Source organism: Orcinus orca, chromosome 1, assembly GCF_937001465.1.
Source record: "Orcinus orca chromosome 1, mOrcOrc1.1, whole genome shotgun sequence".
NCBI lineage: Eukaryota > Metazoa > Chordata > Mammalia > Artiodactyla > Delphinidae > Orcinus > Orcinus orca.
The window spans coordinates 138454144-138477804 of NC_064559.1; the positions used below are offsets into that span (position 1 = coordinate 138454144).

At 41.2% G+C, this 23661-nt stretch overlaps 1 protein-coding gene and 1 pseudogene across 21 annotated transcripts in view; one reads left to right on the plus strand and one right to left on the minus strand.

Moving 5' to 3' along the window:
* Positions 1-215: 215 nt before the first annotated feature.
* Positions 216-10502, minus strand: LOC125964188 (60S ribosomal protein L12-like; annotated as a pseudogene).
* SSX2IP (SSX family member 2 interacting protein) overlaps positions 10502-23661 on the plus strand; it is a 42994-nt gene continuing 29834 nt past the window's right edge. For 12 of the 21 annotated variants that reach the window (XM_033431743.2, XM_033431772.2, XM_033431768.2 and 9 more), the window contains exon 1: positions 10502-10641. The gene's annotated coding sequence lies outside the window, so the exon portion shown is untranslated. Of the gene's footprint in view, positions 10642-10740; positions 10889-23661 lie in introns of those variants that run through there. The other 9 variants (XM_033431750.2, XM_049708761.1, XM_033431756.2 and 6 more) reach the window with 4 other exon arrangements.

Below are 23661 nucleotides of genomic sequence, written 5' to 3' on the forward strand. Positions count from 1 at the left end.
TACCTCTTCTTTAACAGCCAGAAAAGTTACATTGTTCCTTCTTCTTCTTGAACTCATATTTTCATTTCCGTTTCATTTCCATATTTCCATTTCTCCCACAGAATGCTATCTTATTGCATATTTTCATGCTTGAAGACTTTGTATTGATCATTACATTATTCTTTTCAACTACATACTTACCTAATTTTACTTTCCGGTAACTCTAAGGTCCTAGGAGTTATGTCTCTGGATGGAGTTATTACTAAAATTATTAGTAGTGCACTATCGATCAGTGGCTATATTACAAATTGACAACCATTTTTAAACATAAAAATAAGATTTTATTGAAAATGCATCTGTTAACAAAATGGAGGGGACTTTTTCTTTTCCAGTGGATTTGCGGATGAATATTATAGAGTGAGATTGAGTTCCACCCCAATTCTATTCATGCATTTGACAAGGTTCTTATAAATGCTGAAGCATTTTGTTCACAAAATAAGTAGATGGGAATGTAAGGTTTTTGCTGTAGCCGTGTTACTCAACTCCTTTAACTCCTTTCAATTATATGCCAAAAACCATGTGATAACCTCTCATTTAAACTCTTTTTTCTTCCCATTGGTTTTCAAATGACCCTTTATTGAATTATGTTCCTTTGCAGTTCTTAACTAGCTGGGCATTCCACTGCACCACTGTTGTTGTCATTCATCTATAATGTCATGAGGATGACGGCAATCCACATCAGAGACCACAGACCTGGCAGTCCCCAGGATCTATTTAATGGTTCCAGAGTATTCTCTAGCTAAAGATTGGTGGCTCATCTGCTGGGCAATGTTGACGATCTCATCAAAAGTGATGTTCCACTGTGCTTAATGTTTCTCTGCTTCTTTCTGTCTTTTGGTTGTTCCTTGAAGGCTTCGATGATCAGGACTGAGCCACAAGGTACCACCTCAGTCTGGGCCTGTGTGTTCTGAACGGTCAGTTTCACTGTAGTCCTCAGACCCTTCCAATCCCCAGTTGCCTTTGAAATGTTATCACCAACCGTTTTTGGAGACAGACCCAGGCGGCCAATCTTGGGGGCCAGGGGAGACGTGGCACAGACTTCCCCACTGGTGCACTTCAGGTATACAAATTTGATCTCCTTGGGCTCAAACTTAGGCAACATGGTGAGGTGGCTGGTGTCAGATAAACCCGGATTTCAGAGAACCAAAGAAAATTGCACCTTGGCCTCCTTGAAGCCGAATCTGAATGAAAGCCATTTAAAAAATTTTTAGGGCGCTAGCAGGTGACACTTTTGTTCCCCAGTCATCATAGTCATTCCCTTTCTCAACACTAACACCGGCTTCTAATTTTCCATGTTTTGTGCACCTGGGTTGAATGCACCATGCTACAATGTGGAATTTGTGAGAGGAATGACTTTCTTTTTTTAAGTGGAAAAATGGCGATTGTAAAAAAGGGACGGAAAAGAGGCTGCAAGCATGGTCTCAGGCAGATAAGTTTTAGGAAAGTGTAGAAATGAAAGTTGAGAATGTGGAATTGATCCCCTTAAAGCTATCCATGCTGTGTAGCACTACAGAGTCTTCATGTACATGGGCAGAACGTGGTTATCCCAGTTTGAAGATTTCTGTTCACTAATCGGCAGGCATTTGAACAAAAATGATTGGAGAGCAAGAAAGATTAAGGCAGTCCTAAATAGACTGGGAATGACATGGTGGTTAAGAGAAGAGCTCTGTAAACCCTAACTCTGAAATTTACTAGCTGGGTATTTTTGGGCAAAATATCCTCTGCCATCTTAATTCCTAGTCTAGAAAGAAAAGCAATAATGATACCTACCTCATAGCGTTGTTGTGAGGATTAAATGAATTAATATGTAAAGCACTTAGAACACTGGTGGACAAATAATAATCACTCAATAAATCATTAACATGAATACTAGGAAATGATTACATATGACTAAAAATGTTATATATGACTAACTCCTAAATAAGTTAACATTCCATATATACTTTGCTGTTAGCAAAGCTAACCCATTTAATTTGTAAATTAAATGAAAAATATAAGTACCCACAGCAAGAATGGGGCAGAGCCAAGATCCTTTCCCAGTTTGCATGCTTAATGATCAAGCTATGCTGCCTCTTGAAAAAAAAAAGCAAAAAGCAAAAAGCAACAAAAATAAATGGAACAGAAGGTGTAGGAGTTGTAGTTATTCTTTTTAGGTCAAAGGGTAGCCTATGTTAGGCAAAATTTATAATATGCTTACTTTGGAGAGGCAAGAAAAATGTTTGATGTGTTCTTTCCTCATCTTCTATAATCACAGAAAGTGCCATGATTTCCATTTAAGACATTCCCTCCCCCTACATGTAAACTAATTACTAAATATATCAACCACTTTTGGTGCTTAGAGGTTCAGGGGTTTTGCCTTGCTACTGTCTGGGGCTTCAGGCAGATCATGTTCAACAGTCCTATCTTTGTTAAATGAAAATTAGAGGTTATTTTCAATATTATTTTATTTCTCCAGTATTTCTAATTGTCCCTACCCCTACCCCATTCTAAATTTGAGTTTTACGTTTGATAGCATATACCATAAGTTGTGAAAAACACAACAAAGAGCTCGAAAACCCTCATTTGAATAACATCGACTTTAGGAACAGCTGCTAAGATAAAATAAATCCAAGAAAGCTCAGCGACCAGGACGCGATTGCTTTTCTTTTTAAAGGGACAGGCAGATTCACACACGATTGTTAAGTCTTAAGCAGTTACTTTAAATCAATGCCGTACTTTAATTGATATCTAAGTTTTTCAACTCTGAACTTTTATGTGGGTGTTTTACCCAGTATATAGAGGATTGTATTCCACTGTATTTCAAGTGGAACAATTATTTGATGACATCACTGATAGAGGTTTACAAAGCAGGAAATAAAATCCACCAGAAATCAAGCCTTCAGATTGCTTCTTCCCTGAGAATGCAGAAAGAGAAACTTTGCCTAGTGAAATAGAAATAATGAAATCACGTGGAAATTTATTACTAAGATAAAATTGAATTGCCAGTTGCAGAATAAAAAGATAAAGACTGTTTTGTTGATTGCAACACCTCAGCCATCTCTACTGAGATTCATATTACAGAAAACTCTTCATTAAAATAGTTACCCAAAAGTCTGGGTTTTAAAGAAGGAAAGGTGAAACTCTTTTAAGAAAATCCAACATATTAAAATATAATCTTATAGAATGAACAAATAATGAGATTATTTGTTCTACGAAGGCGTCATTCATCATGCAAATAGATTTATCATAATTTTAAACATCTAGTTTCACTAGTACATTCAGATTATGACTTGATTTCTTTTTTGTTTTTTTTTTTTTGCGGTACGCGGGCCTCTCACTGCTGTGGCCTCTCCCGCCGCGGAGCACAGGCCCCGGACACGCAGGCTCAGCGGCCACGGCTCACGGGCCCAGCCGCTCCGCGGCATGTGGGATCCTCCCGGACCGGGGCACGAACCCGTGTCCCCCGCATCGGCAGGCGGACTCTCAACCACTGTGCCACCAGGGAAACCCTATGACTTGATTTCTAAATGCATTATTTACACATGACTTTTGCTGGAATATACCTATAACATAACCTATATATAGGTTACCTATATACCTATAATACATAGAGCAGGGAAACATATACCTATAATATACCTGTAACATAAAGCAAGTACTAGCCAGAAAACATAGTGCTGTGGTCTGAAATTTTCAACAAAGCAAATCATTTTGTGCAAAGTTATATTTATCAATGTGTCTTAATTTTTCTGGCCTAGTTAAATTAGTAAAGAAAGAAAGAAAATATAATTTAGAAAAATGTTAATATCTAAGATACATATTTATAATTCAAAGCATAGACACAGTCCCGCATTTTCCCTGCTTCTCATTTAATTATTCCATTCAGTCCTCTGTAAATAACTCCCATACTTCATTTTTCACTGACTTTTTTGCTCACTTGACTGTTTCCACATGTGGCACTTGAGTATATTTGTGCCAATAAAATGAAATATCACACCATCAGGTCACTTCATGAAAGTTCTTTTTTCAGTGTATTATCAGGATGCTTTTGGCTGCAATTATCAAACAACCTAACTAGAAGTCACTTAGACCATGAAGCATCTATTGTTTACTAAACAGAATGCCCAGAGGAGGAAAGGTAGGTTTGGGAGTTCAGTGATGTCAGCATGGACCCAGGTGGCCCAGCCAGTATTTCAGCCCAGGCAGTCAGACTCAAGTGTCAATGGATTCTTCTGTGTTTCTGGGAAACTCTGAGTTCCTGTTATGAGCAGCGGTCTAAAACCTCAATCTCTCACACAGTAATCATTCAATAAATATTTATTAAACTGTTAAGGAAATTTTCAAATAAGAGCAGGGAAACTAAGACTATGTGAAATAAAAGGGTGCTTTGGTGCAGAATTATATCACAGCTCTTCAAGTTAATGCTGGATCTTTGTGCTCTGTAGTTTTTACATAGATTTCAGTATAACTAAAAAAACATTTTGAGTCATTTATAGTCCCCCTACTTCCTTGGAGGGTCTTTTGCTGTCCACTCAATGCTTGGGGTTTAAATCTGCCAGCTTAGAAGAGTAGATTGAACCAAATTGTTCCGTATGAGAAAGGTTTAGAGGCCACTGTAGTCAGCAAGGTAAGCTTTGTGCAGCGTTTCTGTGTGTGTGCATGTGTGCATGTGTGTATGTTTGCATGAATGTTCATTGCATTTCCTAAAGGAGGTATGCTTCTCTTTTGGAAATACAGGGTTTGAGAACTACTCTGGTTGGTACCTCATCACTTTTCTGTGATAGCACCTTATTAACTGTTGGAGTGACTTATGCATAATCAAGTTTTATATGAAATATTTTTAAATCAATAAATCAATTTTGGGACAAATGGAGAGTTGGAAACCAAAGAGTTAGCTTGGTAAAAGTCATCAGGTTCAGAAAAAACAAAAACAAAACCCCCAAAACAACCAACCAAACAAACAAAAAACACTTTCTAAAGAAATCGTAGAGCAAAACATTCAGCAGACCAGACAAAATCTAAAGCACTAAGAGCGAACCACCCAGAAGATGATCAAGCATTTTGGCCGCTGTTCTGTGTGTTTGTGTATGGTGGTGGGGCATGGGAGGTGGGGTAGGGCAGGGAGGCAGGACGGGTAATGAGGAGGGATAGTTTTCTGAGAATCTTCACCTCGGTGGAGGTGGCAGGAAGGGGGAACCACAGTGGTCTGCTTTTTCTGCAGACTCAGCCAACACTTTATAAATGGCACAGGACTGTCATTTCAAGCTGAACCACTACTGGCCCAAATCCAAAGGGACTGGCCAGAAATGAAATCATCTTTGGAAATGCAGCATGATGCAGAGGTTCACTCACATAGCTAGAGGAGCCAAGCCCAGCTAAGTGTAAGGCCACCTTTTAGACCCGGAAGCAGACCTAGTGGTCTGGTCTCTGCTTACTGCTAGGCGTGCAGAGTCAGGATTGCCCCAAGGCCCTACTCCAGTTCCCTCTCCTCCACTGAGTACTCCCTGACCACTCCAGCCCTCAGCGAGGATTCTGAAGTCTCATGGCCCTTGGAATTTGTCCTATACCATTTTGTAGTTAATTATAAACAGGCTTAAGTTGATCTTGTGAATAAAATGAGGCTATGGATATGAAAGTTCCTCGTACAGAATCCAGCAAGACTTTGTTTCTCCACCCTGCCACCCCTGGAAAGACAATCCTGGCCAGAACACAGAATTAATGAAAATGAGGCCATTAAGAGAGGTGAGCCAGCCCCTCTTCTCCTCTGTTAGAGCATACAGGCCCTGAAAAGCAATGGTCTTCACTAGATCCAGAAATTGTTGCTGCTATTGAAATAATCCAGATGGTATGAATTACAGCAGAAAGCCTTTCTAAGTTGGCCCATTATTATCCAGATTTGAATATACATGGTATTAGAAGCAGTGTGACCTGAATGTTTGCTGGGGTATTTGAAACACTGGTTTCTGAGGAACACATATGAGTAAATAGGGGGTGGATTATTAACTTACTATATGTATTAAAATCAGAGCCTATTTATTTCAGCAAAATTAAAATATTTTAAAATTATAATAATACATACTTATAAAAATTCATAAGTCACCGAAGTTAATCAAATGTAAAGCAATCTTACTATTAACAGTATGGTTAGCAACCCTCCAGGGAAGGCATGAAGGGGCTGGGACTACAGAGGCAAACATGACCAACAAGGTCCCTGCCTTCAGGGGGCTTACATTCTAGTGGGAGGAGACAGGCCATAAGTAAGCAAACAAGTAGACAAATAAACCAGACATGGGGAGGTTGCTTTACATATGGAAGTGGGATCTGAATGACGAAAAAGAATCCGAGTCTTGAAACCTTCTTGGAAGAGCCTTGCAGCAGAGTGAATGGCAGGTTCAAAGGACCAGAGGAGAAAAAAGGGGGCCACTACGGCTGGCACTTTGCATAACCAAAGTAAGAGTTCTAAGAGGGGTATAGGGGCCAGATCATGCATGCATGACTGGGTAGGAAGTTCAATTTCATGCTAAATACAATGAGAGGCCATGAAAGATTCTTAATTGAAGATGGGGGCCGGAGGGCAGCAGAGAGGATCTGATCTTCATTTTTGAAAAAAACGTAGGGGCAAGAATGGAAGACCGCAGACAGGTTGGAAGAGATTCATTCACACATACACACAAACATAGAGAGTTTAAAATACATGTATACTTTTCCTTCAACTTGTTATTAGTGTGTATTTTTAGAATTCCTCTTTTAAATTATGTTCACAGTCACTTTACTGTCTTAGAAAATCAAACACATCTTGTTTTTTGACCTTTCCCTATCCACCCAAATGCAGTAACTTAGTTGGAAAACACAGGTTTTGGCATTTGAACATGACTCCAGAATGTGTTCATCAGATTTGGCTCTGAATAACTTTTGGATCGTTCCAAAAATCAGATTTTTTCTCAAAGAGAGAATTCCTTTCAAAAATTCAGTGTCTCCTAATGTGATACTTGTGAGCAGCATCATTGGAACATGTATAGAGCCTGCCAAAGTGATTTATTTGGAATGAAAAACATCCATTTGAAGTTATATTCATTTATTCACAAATAATTATTGAGCACCAATCACTGAGTACCAGGCACTGTTTTAGGCACTGGGCATACATCAGTGAATAATCAGACAAAATCTCTGTCCCCGTTGGGCTTACATTCTAGTAAAGGGAAATGGACTAAACAAATAACAAATGAAAAAAAAAGTAAGCTCTGTACTATGGTTGAAGATTACATAAGAGCAAGGTAAGAGATATTTAGGAAGCTGGAGGGGGTTCCAGTTTTAAATAATGTTGTTAGGTTGGGCCTCACAAGAGGGTGACTTTGATTAGATTTGAAAGGGGAGAGATAAGTAATATAGATTTTAAGAGGAAGAACATTCAAACAGAGGGAATAGTGCAAAGGTCCTGAGGCAGGAAAGTGCCTGGCAAGAACGAAGAACAGTGGCTAATGGAGAGAGTTGTAGGATATGAGGTCAGATAGGTAAGGAGACGGAGGGCAGGTCATAAGAAACTTGTAGCCACGGAAAGAAATTTGGCTTTAACACTGGCTGGGGGGAACCAAAACAGAAAGTCGTCATGATATGAATTATATTTTTAAAGAATTACTCTGACCACTGTGATATAGACTACAGAGGAGCAAGGTGGAAGTTTTGATGTGTTTTGGAAAACAGCAACACTTGATAGTCACATCCCCTTAATTTTGCTAGAAGGGGGGGAAAGTAGGCACAGTTAAGCATTAAAAAACATTCTAGATTGTGTCTTTCCCCTTTATTTCCTTTACCATAGCAAAGTTCTATTAAGTCCAATTCCTTTACCTCTGGGCCAAAAAGCGTCCTTAGACTATTTTCAGGCTGTAGCCAAACTCTTTATCTTGTCCTGTACATTAGTCAGGATCTTCTTGGCTGCAAGTAACCAAATACCTGACCCCAAATGGCTTAGGTGATAGGCCACTTGCTATCTCATATGTGAGCAGTCTGGAGGTTTGCAGAGCCAGGGTAGGTTAACTTAGCCACTTAGTGACTTCTAGGTTCTGGGTTACCTTTCCTGTATTTTTCTTGCTCATTGTTGCGGGATGTGCCACCACAGCTCCAAACATGTCTTGCTTACTGGAGGATGGCCAAGGCAAGAAGTAAAGAAAAGACTTCTTAGGGGCTCTCAGGGACAAAACCCTTCCCCTGAAGTCCCCTTCCCCCCACTTCCCATTATGTACTCACCAGAATTAGGTCACATGCTTAGCTCCTAAACCAGTCATTGATAAAGGGGGATGAAGTATCAAGACCCATCTAGACCAGTGGCTCTCAAAGTATTAATTGGAGAAAGGGGGGGGGGGCACGGGGATTTTAGGAGGTGATCCCCAAGACACTTTCAGGGAGTTTGCAAGGTCAAAACTATTGTTATAATACTAAAATGTTATTTGCCTTTTTTTTCTCCCATTCTGAGTGTACAGTGGAGTTTTCCAAAGGCTACCTGAAATAGTGCAATAGATTAAATGCAGCAGATTTGAAGATCCAATTGCCTTCCATTAAGCCAGACACTAAAAGATATTTGCAAATTTTTAAAGTACTATGATTCTTTTTACTATGTTAGGGGGAAATATAGTTATTTTCCATAAAAATTTGCTATTTATGATAAGATATAATTATTATTATTTTAAAATAAATATTTTTAAATTTCTCAGTTTTAATTTCTAGCATAGTAAATATCAATAGATATAACCCACATAAACAAAAGCTCTTTGGGGCCCTCAAAAATTTTTAGGAGTAGAGCAAAAGATTCTAAAGCACTAGTTTAATCAGACAGCTCTGATTCATCCTTGCGGCTGGGGGCGGAGCCGAACTTCCCGGAGCTCACCTCTGCCTGAGCCAAGCCTTCTTAAAATCCTGCAATGTAAGTGGTTAGGTCACAACAGGGAGTGCTAGACGCTGCGTATCGAATCAACCGATCTCAAAGCTTCTAGCTAATCGGAGAGTGAGCTCTCGCTTTTTGACTGTGAGGAGGTTAAAATGGTCAAAATGAACCTGGAAGTGTTACTTCAAACTGTCACACTAAGTTGCTTCTTAAGATGGGAAGGGGTGTGGGATTTTGGGGGATTGACAGTTGAAATTTCAAAACCCCTCTCGGGAGCAGGTGTAACCCCCTTTACTCCCATCAGTTGTCTGGGTTAACGATTAAGGTAATTATTGGTAATAACTGGCTTTCCTCCCTACCAGGCTGCGCTAATAGCGTCCTTACAATGAGGGCCCTAACTGGCGATTCGGCTGTCATTCACTTATGCTTAACAGCATCAATCCAGGCCTCCTGATCGCTTAGGCCAAAGGCAAACAGGAGAATTACCTTGGTTTCTGAAGTTGTCGCCATGGCATGTTCATTTTCTCGCCTTGATCTTTCATTCAGGAATGGGGATATGTGTGTGTAAATTGGAAGGGGGCACTCCTCTCTCCCTTGTTCTTCAGTGTTAATATTTCTTGTCCTTCTCTCATACTATTTTGGTTTCAAAGTGCTCTCAGGAACCTCCTTAAAATACCAAACCTGTTTTTCCTTTCTTGAGTAAATTTCTTGGCTTCACTTAAAAAAAAATCTATCCAAGTACATCTTGTGTTTATAACTCAACTCATATGCCTGCGATTTCTCCATCTGATCTCTTTCCTTTCTCTGGCCTCTCATCTTCCCTGGAGAATTTTAGGCTGCCTTGGAACAGGGGAGGAGCCTGCATGACCCCGGCTACGGGTGTAGCAGGCATACATTTTCTTTGCGCATATTTTGATCAGTGAGTGTGGGACTTTTTTGCATAAACGTCTAGTTCACAAGTGCCTTTTCTTAGTCTTTCCGCTGTCTTCCGCCTAGGTTCATTTCTTGCCCTAATTTTACATGAACTTTCTCCTTGGCATTCTCGTCTCCCGGCGCTTGAACCTCCCTTCCCCTAGGCCTGACCTAATTCTGGGTGCCGGCTGTTGTTTGGTTTATTTCCCCACTTTTGCAAGCGCACGTGGCTTTTCTGGGCGCTTCACCTTTGATCCTAGGGTGGGTGCTGGGGTTCACTGGGGCTCGGAACACGTGCTTTAAAACAGACACGACTTCCCCACCCCGCCCCCAGCCCCACGAAGCTTTGGGCCCCGAGCTCCGCGGGAGTGAGGAGGGGGTGGGGAGCAGGGTCCGGCAGGGTGAATCACAGGGCGTAACAGGTGCCGCAGCTGCAGCTGCGCCAGCATCCCGCTTGGGCTCTAGGGATAAGGTTTTCTTTTTCTCCGGGTTTTTTTGGAGGTGGGGAGGAGACTCAGGGGCCCCCACCGGACCAATGCAGGCCGCGGTTGTTCATCGCCTAGCAACTGGCGGAGCCAATGGGAGGAGGCTGGCCTGCGGCGCCGAAGACGCGGGGGCGGGGTGGGAACCTTGCAAACCTGCAGAGCCCGGGAGGCTGCAGCGAGGGGAGAGGCGGAGCCCGGCCGGAGGCGGGGAAGGCGGGAGCTGGAGGTGGAGGCGGGGCCGCCGGCCCGGGCGCTGCGTGCCGCGGTGCCTGTGCGGGCCCTCGGGGCTGCGCGAGCAGGTCTAGGACGCTGATCGGTGCGTCTCCGCCGCACCCGGGGGCCGTGACGGTGAGAGCCTCGCCCCGCGCTGGGGATTGTGACGCGCTCGCCCGGGGAGGGGCGACGGCGCCGGCGGGGACTGGGGCCTGGGTCCTGGGGCAGGCGGGCGGGGGGCGGGCGGGAGGGCGCGGAGGTGAGCACCGGCACCTGGCGCGGCGCCCCGCTTCTCTGCGGGAGGCTCGGCGCGGCCGTTGGGGCCGTTGGAGGAGGAAGGCGAGCGGTGACCCCCGGCCGCGCCTGGAGGAGGAGGTGGGAGGTAGGTGCCAGCTCGGGGACAGCTCCCGCTGGCGGTCGCAGCGCTAAGCCCCAAATCCTATCGGGGATGGAGAGAGGGTGGCGCTTGGCGTGGGATGACGAGCGACGCGGGGACGTGGGGGAGGAGGGGATGGCCAGTTTGGGGCTGAGGTGTCCGCTTAGCAGAGGCTGCGGGACTCGCGGGCTTGGGGGATTGTTAGCTCGAGCCGCAGGGGACAACCGTTAGAATGAGTTGCTGGTGGCCTGTGGCCACTGCAGAGGAAGAGAACCCCGCCAGCGGTCTAGTTAAAAGACCTGGGGAAGAATTTACATCATCTACAGGCAGGCATGTGTGAGAATATTTTGGTGTAGAATTTTGTGGTAAAGTACAGTAAACTGAATTGTGAGCTCCCCGCTCTCTTTCGAGCCTATGCTGATCGCCCAGTTATGCAAGTCACTTGGGCCCAGGAAATGGAATCTGCTAAATAATTTGTTCTCAGCACGTTTATATAATGTGGGGATCTTTAAGTTACTACCCCATTTCAAGGTCCGTAGTTGTGATTGCCAAGTTACCATTACTTGCAACGGGGATAATAGTTTTTGTTGAATCTGAGACTATTGACATATCCCTTTTCTGGACCCCATAATGGGGTGACGATTAGAAGAGGCACTCCTCCCAAGGGTGGTTCGGTGTAAGAGGGGCTGCCTGGAATTCGAAATTGCTGGGCTCCCCTAACAGTTCAGATTAGAGTCTAGATCTAGAGTTGGCTGTGATTGATGGGAGCCTTGGAATCCTTCATGACTCAGGAGGGATTGGTTTACTGTTTAAGTAGGAGAAAATTCTGGTAGCCTTGATCCTGAACTGAAAAGGTAGGTATGACTTGACACATTTAGGGGACTGAGCAAAATTTGAAAAAATTAGAGATCTGGACAGAGGAAAAAAAAATGCCTTTAAAGTTTAGGTCAAGCTATCTCGAAATTTAGGAGTTTGAGGTAGATTTATGAATTTGGATTCAGTCAGCAAAACTTAATCCATCAAATCTCCTGTCCTAGAGCTATCATAACCTACAGGTCTAGGGAGCTTTGGTTATTCATTCAAATTAAACAAGTAAAAGCCAGTAACTAGTTTGATGCTCTCTTCTGCCTGCTGTCAGTGAAAGTTTCTCAAACAAAATGGTTCTGTGAAGAGAGGATGAGGAACTGATAGTTAAAATGAAGGCTCTTTTGGTGGCTTGCTGGACCCCTTCAGCCAAGTCATTTTATATCCTTCCTTCCCCCATCTGTACAATGAAGATAATAAAGGCCCAGGATTAAGTAACATGGGTGAAGCAGCTTGAAAATAACTGTGAAGAGTTAGTTATTCTAGGATGAAATGTGAAGATCTCCTCCTAACACATTGTGCCTTGTGACAGGACTTGTTAAAGCACATTGCGTTCCAGACGTGCTGAGGCAGTGTATGAGAAAAAGAAAATGTTAACAGTTCAGATGATTTGCCTAAGGCCTCAAGGCTGACACATTATATTCTTGGGCTGTCTGGAAACCTGACATAGCTTCTCTTTGACCAAGCTAGCTGTGACTCAGGTTTTATAAAGGTAAATATTTGAGTGCCTTCAATGTGGTATGCACCTAGAGATAAAAAGATGAAAAAGATGCTGCCCCAGAATTGTGTCATTTTAATTCATTTCACACACTTAAATTGGAGCACTTCCAAAGCCTTTTAAGTGATGTTTTTTCATATCTTTTACCAATAGTTGTAAACATGCCTTATTGGTTTGACTGGGTCATAAAGAGGTTTTGGTAGTCCTTGGGTCTCTTTTGTATGTTTGGTGACGGTGCTCATGATTAGCTGGTGATGAAGGTACAAGTTATCTTGAATTCACGAGTTTTGGGGATGAGACAGAATAGAAAAGTGCACCATTCATTATCAGTAGTGGAAAGCTACCTAAAATCTTTACTTTTGATAATTGATCAGTATTATGATCAGTATTATATAGTTCCTGCAGATTTACTGAATTATGCTTCAATGATTTACTCTTTTAATAAACATTTATTAAACACTTACTTGCCAGATCTGAGGATGAAAAATATCAGTGTTGCCTTGTGGAGTTTGTTTTTAGGAAATGTACAGTATAGTAAGGGAGAGAGCGAAAATGAAAATTGCGAATATGAGAAGGCTTTAAAAAAGAATTTCAGGACTTCCCTGGTGGCGCAGTGGTTAAGAATCCGCATGCCAATGCAGGGGACACGGGTTTGAGCCCTGGTCCGGGAGGATCCCACATGCCGTGGAGCAACTAAGCCCGTGCGCCACAACTACTGAGCCCTTGTGCCACAGCTAGTGAAGCCCGTGAGCCTAGAGTCCGTGCTCCACAACAAGAGAAGCCACCGCAATGAGAAGCCCGCACACCGCAACAAAGAGTAGCCCCTGCTAACTGCACCTAGAGAAAACCCGCGTGCAGCAATGAAGACCCGACACAGCCAAAATAAATTTATTTTTTTTTAAAGTAATGATGATTAAAAAAAAGAATTTCAGTTGTCTTGTTGGAGGAGGAGACGTTCACCCGATGAACATGTATGTTGCAATGGACCATTGAAGAAGTATAGGTGGTTTGGTAGTTGGGACCAGGTAGAGTGGGTTAAGGTTAAGGTTGGAGAGCAGGGCTATGACCTTTGACTAGTAGGTGATAGGGAATCTTTAAAAGGTTTTATCCAGGGGAATTATATTTGATTTTTACTTCAGAAGGGTATTTCTACCAAAATCAGTAAATTGTGTGGTCCATAGACGATCCAAGTAATATCTGAGGCAGAACAGTCCTACACAGCGATTAAAAACTTTAATAATATGTTATTGAAGCCCCCAGAAACTTCAGAAAAGTAAAAATGATTATTCATACAACCAACCTTTACTGAGAATCTTTCTTTTTATAATTGTGGTATAATTGACATGTAACGGTGTATTAGTTTCAGGTGTACAACATAATTTGATATTTGTGTATACTGCGAAATGGTTACTGCAATTAAGTCTAGTATCTTCTACTTTTAAGATTGAGGGAATAGAGATACAAAGACAAATAAGACACACTCCCATTTTCAAGTAACTTGCAGTTCAGTAGGAGAAATGACACAGTTGTAATGCAGTGCTGAATCTGAGTGTCATAAGAGACATAAAAATGTCAAGTCTTAGCAATGTATGATTCTGAGATGAGAGAAGACACAAATTCTTTCAAATTGAAAATAAGTTCTTGAATAGATATTAAACTTTGGCCGGTTAAACAGTCAGTACAGTCTTAACTATAACATTTACAGTTCTCATCTATTAACCCTCACTTCACACATTGCCCACCCTCCCTCTTACTCTTTTGTGTGAAATTTTGGGCTTGACTACCATACTGCTAGCTATGAGACCTCAGCAAGTACCGTATCTTCTCTGTGCCTTAGTTGTCTCATTTGTAAATTAGGAATAGTAATACCTACTTCATAGGTTTGCAAGGATTGAATAAGAAAACATGTTAATATCCAGAATGGTGCATGGAAAAACACTTTACATCTTTTGAGCACTTAATATTTCTATTTGACATAAAAATGCTGTAATTGAATAAGAACTAACTTAAAGACAGGATTTTTTTTTTTTAAGAGTCACACATGGATCTATCCCTGAGTATCAGGCAAAGCCTCTACATTCAGAAAAGCTAAATATATTCTGTTAAACTCTGCTTCTCGAACAAGTGACCTTTGTTTATTATCTCCTTTTCTTATTTGCTGATCACTTTTCTGAAATCCGATTTCCATTTTTACCCCTCAGCTTTGTCATACAGTCACTAATTACCAAATCCAATGTAATGTTCTATTTAGCTCTTGCCCTTTTTATGGCATTTGTTGCTGTTCATCACTTCCTCCTCTTTAAAACTATTTTCCTTGGCTTTCCTAAAACTCCCCCCCACCCCTGGATTTTTATCTCCTACATGTAGGTCACCTGCACTCACCTGTTACATGTTGATGTTCTTTAGGGTTCTTTCTGCTGCCCCTCTTTTTCTGTATAGATTCAGCTATCACATGTATGCTGATGACTCCTAAATCTGCCCTGATGTCTTGATCTCCAGGCCCTAGAGTTTACCTCCATTTGAATGTCTCATAAGGGCCTATATAAGCCCAGTGAGTTCTACATGGAGCTCTATATCTCCACTCACTTAACCAAACCCACTGGTAACCTCAGTCCTCTGTTCTCTTTACCTGTGTGACACTGTTATCTGTCTAGTACCAAAGACAGATTTTTACATGAGAGAATAAATGCCTCCCTTTTGTATACTTGTCACCATGTTTGTCGGCCCAACTTCTGAAGTATTTCATATCCATCCTTCATTGTCCTCATTGTCACTGGCTAAGTTAGCCAGCCAACCCCTGACCATTAATTGCTCTGTGCCATAATATTTTGGGGCCAGACCTGCTGAAAATGGGACCTATTTTGGAAACATAATGTGGGAGGAGATTTCTAGAATAATATTGTTCTAAAAGAATTGAGTTTAATGAGTGGCTAGTAGATATTTGTAACCCGCCATTGCATATACACTCGGCCCTCTATATCCACAGATTCAACCAACCGTGGATTGAATTCAGTCATTTGAATTGAACCCAGATTGGTTGAACCCTTGGCTGTGAAACCTGTGGATAAGGAGGGCTGACTGTATTCATTGTACTGTACTGTCATTTTATATAAGAGACTTGAGCCGCCTCAGATGTTGCTATTCACGGGGGCTCCTGAAACCAATCCGTTTTGGAAACTGAGGGATGACCGTACTTTTTACCTGAGAGTTCGTATTGTTTAGGTTATAAAGTAGTTTAGGTTATAGAGGACACAGTCTTGAGTTTGTCAGTCTTTTGCCAGTTGATTTTAATCTGGTTGTTTGTGCTTCCTACCTAAAAGATGGTACCTTCAGCATGATTCTTTCTACAGGTGCCCTCGGAGAAATAGTGGGCTTGGTTCCAGACCACTACAGTTTTGTGAATATTGCAATAAAGTGAGTCACATGAATTTTTTGGTTTCCCAGTGCATATAAAAGTTATGTTTACATTATATTATAGTCTGTTAAGTATGCAGTAGCATTATGGCTAAAAAACAATGTACATACCTTAATTTAAAAAGTTTATTGCTAAAAACTAACTATTATCTGAGTCTTCAGCGAATCCTAATCTTTTGCAGTAGTAACATCGAGGATAACTGACTGCAGTTCACCATACAAGTACAATAATAATGAAAAAGTTTGACATATTGTAGGAAATACCAAAATGTGGACAGAGACATGAAGTGAGCAAATACTGTTGTGAAAAATGGTGCAGATAGACTTTTTTGTTGCAGAGTTGCCACAAACCTTCAATTTGTAAACACAATATCTGCAAAGCACAGTAAAGCAAAGTACAGTAAAATGTGGTATGCTTGTATTCTGTATCCAAGTTTTAGAAATCTCCTCCTATGTAGGATCTAGCATGTAAAAGCAAGAAGGCTTTTTAGAAATCATCAATAAATACAGTCTATCATCAGCTGTGTTATTTTATAATGAGGAGATGGGCTCAGAGAATTTATATCATTTGCTCCAGGCACTTAAAAAAATTATTTATTTATTTATTTATTTATTTATTTATTTCTGGCTGCATTGGGTCTTCATTGCTGCACACGGGCTTTCTCTAGTTTCTCTAGTTGCGGCGAGCGGGGGCTACTCTCTATTGTGGTGAGCGGGCTTCTAATTGTGGTGGCTTCTCTTGTTGCGGAGCTCAAGCTCTAGGCACACGGGCTTCAGTAGTTGTGGCATGTGGGCTCAGTAGTTGTGGCTCAAAGGCTCAGTAGTTGTGGTTTGGGGGCTCTAGAGCGTGGGCTCAGCAGTTGTGGCACACGGGCTTAGTTGCTCCACGGCACGTGGGATCTTCCTGGACCAGGGATCAACCCGTGTCCCCTGCATTGGCAGGCGGATTCTTAACCACTGTGCCACCAGGGAAATCCCTCCAGGCACTTTTTGAGTATCAAGAGGAGGCCGGGGTTTGTTAGGCTTTGGAATCAAATACAGACATACCTCTTTTTATTATGCTTCACTTTATTCTGTTTTTTATAAATAGAAGGTTTTGGGCAACCCTGTGTTGTCAGATGATGGTTAACATGTTTTAGCAGTGAAGTATTTTTTAAGTAAGGCATGTACATTGTTTTTTTCAGGCATAATGTTATTGCATATGTAATAAACTACAGTGTAATGTAAACATAACTTTTATATGCAGTGGGAAACCAAAAAATTTGTGTGACTTGCTCTATTGTGGTGATCTGGAACCAAACCACAGTATCTCCAAGGTATGGCTGTATCTAATCTTTATTCTTACCTTGCAGGGAAAACAGCTGGGTTTTCCTTTCTATCTTCCAGGTTTGCAACTGGGTAAGGTATCTAAACTCCCTGAGCCTCATGTTTTTCCATCAGTAAAGTAGTGTTATAGCTACTCTTTCCTAGGGCTGTTGTAAGGGTGAATGACGTGGCTGGTGAATACATCTGGCAGGTAGTAAAGGCTCAGAGCAGCAGTTCTTCTCTCCTACCAGCTTCACATAATTAGCTAGAACAGAAGTTCTTAATTCCCTGTCCTTGATCCTTGGCAAATCTGTGGATGGCTTCACGGATCCTCTGAAACTGTGGCCAAAACTGCCTGTTTCTGTACTATTAAGTGGGAGGCTCAGAGGCTTTGAATTCTGTGACCCAAAACAACTTAACCTCTGGGTTGGCTGTAGTCAGGCCTAGAACCCCAGGGCTCTTGATGCCTCATAGCCAGACTGGGTAGAATTTAGAATTGCTTGGAATATTTAAGGAAGTGTGTGTGTGTGTGTGTGTGTGTGTGTGTGTGTGTGTGTGTGTGTGTGTGTGTGTGTGATTTCATGGGACTTGAAAATTTGCATTTTTAACAAGTACTCAGGTGCTATTGTTGAGGCCTATAACCAGTGATTGAATTTGGGCTAAATCATTGAAAAAACTGTTACAGATACATGATTACATTATCACAGAACAGATTCATGAATTATGTTTAGTTTCTTTGTTATTTCCATTGCCTTTAGTAAATGTCATTACCTTTTACCTAATTTTGAGAATGAAATACCAATAAATGACAATTGTTTTTTAAATTTTATTTGGACTTCTTAGCTGACTTTCAACTTTACAAAGTTAGCTTAATGTGCTTTTTTTTTTTTTTTTTTCTTAATCCTCTTTTAAGAATGATTGCTGCAGTTCCTACCTCTGCCCTGGAAGAATTTGAAGCTGGTATACTGTCTCTAAATTATCATGCTCTTGATTGATATATCTAATTGCCTTCCTGCTTCTCTAAGCTGGCATCACTCAAGACTCATTTGAAAGCCTTTCTAAGTCACAGCATGGCTAAAGTGTTGATTCTTGTCTGTCATAATATTACAGTAGAATACCTCACACTAATACATCATTGAACTTAGTTGACATTCATTCAGCAAACGTTATTGGATTCCATACTGACAGTGGGTCAGTTATGATACCTCACACCAAAGCAGGGTACAGACAATATGCTGACAGGCTTGCTGACCAGGAATGCAGCTTAGGTGGTGGGAGAGAAGTTTCATTACAGTTAGATCTGTACTACAGAGTTAATGCAAAGTGTTCTGGAAGCACAAAGAGAAGGGATGGCAGTTTGGGGAAAGCCTGGCAATTTGGGCTCTATATATTGACTAAGTTTTTCAAAAAATTTTTTGAATTTCTGTAACATGTAATATTTTGTCTGCTGTTATACAGTTCACATTCCAGTTACTCAATTGGAATAATACTATTGAATTATACTTTAGTCTCAAGGCGAGGTGGTAGAGAGGCAAGAACCTGTGTGTGTGTTGGGTTTGAAAAAGCAGCTCACGTATTGTGTATTCCTTCCTCTCCTACAATAAAGATAGTAGGATGTGTAGTTAACTGTGCTGGACTCTTGTGGTTTGATTCTTGACTTTGTCGTATTCTAGCTATGTGACCTTGGGCAAGAAAGCTCTCTGGACCTCAGTTTCCTCATCTGTAGTGGGGCGAAATGATTGAGTTATTGTGATATTGAATCAGTTAATACGTGTAAAATGCTTTAAATTTACTTGTTTCAAGTAAATCGTTTATGCTTAATTATTCTTAAAATTAGGTAGAATCTTATTTGATAAACGTGGTTGTGAAGACAGTGTGTGTACATTCTGCTATAAAAATGTGAAGAAAATTTTAATATAAATAGCTGTATTCAATTCTCACATTAGGTCCCATGAGAAATGTAAAAATCGTAATTAATAGAACTGAAGATTCTTTAAAGATCATGTAGCTCGACCTCCTGATTTTACAGATGTGGAAACTGAAAACCAAAGAAATCATGGCCTGCTCAAGGTTGCTCAGTGTACGATGGAAGTGGCTGTGGGAACCATGGTCCCTGGCTCTTGTCTGGGGCTCTTTCAGAGCCTCGTGCAGCTTCCCTGAGGTGGCAGTGCCCTGAAAAAATGAGTTTAATCGGAGAGCCAAGACCAAAACAGATGAAAACACGAGCAGGAAGAAGTCATTGTGTAATGAAATGCCGGCTGGTGTGGCGTAGGCTCTAAGAACATAATGTCTCACTTCACCAGCTGCGCTCCTGAAGCAGAGAAACACACTTTAGTAGCTGCTTGAGTCACAGAAGGTTGCTAGATTGAGAGCATTCTTTTTTGAAAAGAATGTTAATAGTTATAAATCAAAGTCAGCCTCCCTCTTCTTTCTTCCCACTGTGTTTAGGTTGTAACTGAGCTGGAGGCAGAGTCCGCCTTTGCCAGGCCAGCCAGTACTCTTGTATCTTCACTCTTTGCATCAGTCGGGGGGAAGCCTTCCTGATGGGCTGACTCCCCACAGACATGCTCTGACATGGCCAGGGTCAGTGTGAAGGCTGCAGCACCCTTGCCCACTCGTATGTGTGAACACAGGGCGGGGGCGGGCTAGGTGCTGGAAGTGTGATTGATCGATGGGGGGGCGCGTTTATTATTTGTCTACACTGATATTTCCACTTTTAGAGGGCAGGGGTGCTACTGTCTGGGATGGAGGTGGCAGTGCATCCAAACACATTGTCTTAGTAACTGTGCCTGAATCCACTGCCTCTAGAAGTTTTACAAAATAGTAAGTGCCCTAGAACATTCCAGTGGTATAAAGGTGTGCTGTAGAAGAAGTGAAAACGCTGGCCCGCCTCTCACTACGCCCGAACATCCCATTCACCAGTAATGTCCTTGGGAACAGTTTGTAACCTTTCCACACCTTTCTCCTAAATATATTTAGACAGTTTGATTTAGCAAAAGGTGGTGATCAAACTATTCTTGTTTTTCATAACATTTTTTTTCATGCTATATGTGCAGGTCTGCTTCACTGAGATTGTATCCCTCAGCCCAAAGGGAAACGCATGAAATATTTTGCCGCAATTTGCGTCTTCACACTATTTTGTGCAGTCTTTGCCCAACTGGGAGATACGATCTCGAGTGGTGGTAGGAGATACTGTTCCTGGGCCTCTCATCCATGAAGCAGCAACACATGACAGTTAAGAGAATGGACTCTGGAGTGTGGGATGGGGAATATCCCCTGGCTCTGCCACTTGCCAGCTGCGTGACCTTGGGCAAAGTATCTAACCTTTCTGTGCCTCAGTTACCTTATCTCTGAAAAGGAAATGATGTGATAACATGTAGGGTTGTTGTGAAGGTTGCCTTCATGAAGTATGTAAAGCATTTAGAACAGCACCTGGCACGTGTTTGTTAGATCAGCCCCCTAGGTATTCTGTACTTAGTTTTTCACCCCTTACCCCATTAAATACCTATAACCACCCTACAGAGTAGATAGTATCACCCTGTTTTCCAGGTGAGGAAACCAGCTCGGAGAGGATATGACCAGCTCGGTCAGGATACAACCTGTCCGACCCAGGCCTGTGAGGCTCACATGGTTTGCACTGTGCTCCCCAAACTGTAAATCCTCCTCAGAGCCACAAACTCAGCAAGGGGGCAGATGATTAAAGGGATACCAGATTTTCAGTTTCAGCCATTCAGATATAGATTAAAATTTAATTTATGAAGAAGAATTTATTTCTGTGGAAAAAAATCTGTACTATTATGCCACTCAGATGAAATCATTTGGATTTTAAATTTGTAAAAAGTAGGTTCTGAGAGGTTGAATTTAGTATTTATCTGTCCTGATATGCATAGACGAATGGTTTTGTATTAGATGGCAGAGGTATTTGTAATGGAATTGAAAGCTATAGTCTCCTTCGGAACAAAATTATAGTAGAAGGTGGTAATTTTTTAAGTAATCATAATGTATTTGGTTTTTGAGAATAATAACATCTATTAAAGTATGCAGAGAACTAAATTCTTAAGTTTTATGACTGAATTTGTAAGGACTAATGTTTAAAGACCAAGTTTTAACAATTTTATTTTCTTAACCCAACAGTTGGGTAACTCTAACTTTGTGAGAGTTTAGCAAAGACTTTAGTTGGTTATTTGTGAAAAATCCTGTGTAATATTTAGAAGTCCAGATGGTATCATGTTACTACCTTCCTGTATAATGAAAAAACTATTATTTTCTGATACTTGATTGAAGTTTGTTTTAGAATTCTGATTAGATAGGCAGTTGTGCCTTCTCAAGTTTGAACCTCAAGTGAACTTGAAAAGAACACTTAAAATAGTGTACTGTATGAGGGAAATTTTGTAATCAAGACATCACTTACGTTTCTGCCAAGCTCTCTTTCCGTGGGTAGAAGTGTTAGGAGAGATTTGGGGGATGATGAAGAGTAGTACTTTTCTCTAAAGGACTCACATCTTGTGCATCTCTTCCATTGCTGTTTCATTTATCCACTTTTGCTTGCTGGAATGAATATGCTAATTTATCATCAGTTATTTACTTGGGTATTTGTTGATTATTCTATTAAGATGCGTGGCGGGTATAGAAATGGAGAATGTGACTAAAGAGTCTAACTAGGAAAGATGAAATAAACTAAGGAGGACCTAGAGAATAGAGTTTAATGGCCTGTGTGGAGGGGATGATGGTGGGTGAGCTGTGCTTTGAAGAAGCGTTAGTTCAGGGGCAGGCGAAAGAAGAAAGCACCTGTGGAGCACACAGGCTGGAGTGAGTGTGCCGTATGTGGGACTCAGTTCATTTTATAAACATCTGCTGAGCACTTGCTGTGTTTCAGGAACTGTTGAATACAAAGATGAATACATTCCCCACCCTGTAGAAGTTCATAAACTAGTTTGGGAGACATCCAGCTATAATAATATGGAGGGAGTTGTTGTAATACTGCATGATATCATTGTCATATACCTGATGGGTTGCTTTTGTAGTGCATGGTATCATTTAGTTATGTTTCAGCAAGAAACATGTAATTATGGAAGGGACTCAGAAATGTAATATATATATGTAAATATATATAGAAACTTATGTTATCTATTGCTGCATAACAAATTACTCCAGAGTTTAGCAGCTTAAAACAACTGGCCTTTATCTCCCAATTTTTGTCCATTGGGAATCTGGGTGCCACTTAGCTGGGTGCCTGTGGCTCAGGGTCTCTCACTAGACTGCCTGTAGGTGTTGACCAAGACTGCAGGCATCTCAAGGCTTGACTGGGGAGGATCTACTTCCAGACTCACTCACCTCGCTCCTGGCCGGCCTCAGGTCCTCACTGGCTGCTGGCTGGAGACATTGGTTCCTTGTCACATCACCCTTTCATGGGGCTGCTCACAACATGACAGCTGTGACAGCTTGCTTTCCCTGGAAAGAGGGATCTAAGATACAGCGAGTGAGAAATGACCCCAAATGGAAGGCATGCCCTTTTTATAACCTAATGTGGAAGTGAAATCCAGTCCCTTCTGCTTTATTCTGTTTGTTAGAAGCTAGTCACGAAATGCAGCCCACACTCAAGGAGCAGAATAACTTAAAGGTGTATACAGGAATAACTGGGGGCCATCCTAAAGGCTGCCTGCCCCAAAATTCTATAAGCAGTTAATATATATTGAGCAACCCTGAATCTTTGGGGTAGAAGGAAGAAGAAGAACCAGGCAAGGAACTTTTCTGTTGGAAAAAAAGACATGTATAATTAACCTGAATCACAAATGTTCTTGCTAAAGATCCGTAAGCTTAGTTTTGATGTTGTCTTAATATTTATTCTAGGAATAAATGGTAAAATGAGTTAATTCCACCCTCATTAAACTTTCTGTGGAAGTGATCTCATTTCTGGGAGTTGTTTTTATGCCTTTTTAAAGCAAAGTAATCATAAATGAGAAAAAAGCTATTGTTTGTGGCATAGCAGAGAAGTTTACAAGTGTACCTCAATTTAAGTAGTAGGTAAGGTCCTTTAAGAATTGTGTGTTCTCAGTGGAATCATTTAGAATGAATTATAGGAACTCAGTCTTTTAAAGAACCTTGATGGAAATCTTTTATTATATTCTACTTTTAACATAGCTAGATTAATTGATTGTGTGTACGGTGTTGAAAGGTTGAATGGTAGAGAGAAAAGAAGCACAGTTTTGAAGACTGCGATTTGTGTCCAGGCTTCACAACCAATTAGAAGTGTGACCTCAGGCAATCCTGTTGACTTCCCTGAGCTCAAGTTTACTGTCTGTAATATAGATAAATACATATGAAAGAAAATACTTTGACATGAAGAGTGATAGATTTTTTTTTTTTTTGAAACTTACTAAAATCTTCATTTTCTTTCAGAAACAGTATAATTATGTTTAAATGTCACACTGCTTCCCAATTTTCTGTCAGGATCCTAACCTAGAAAATGCTACTCGGT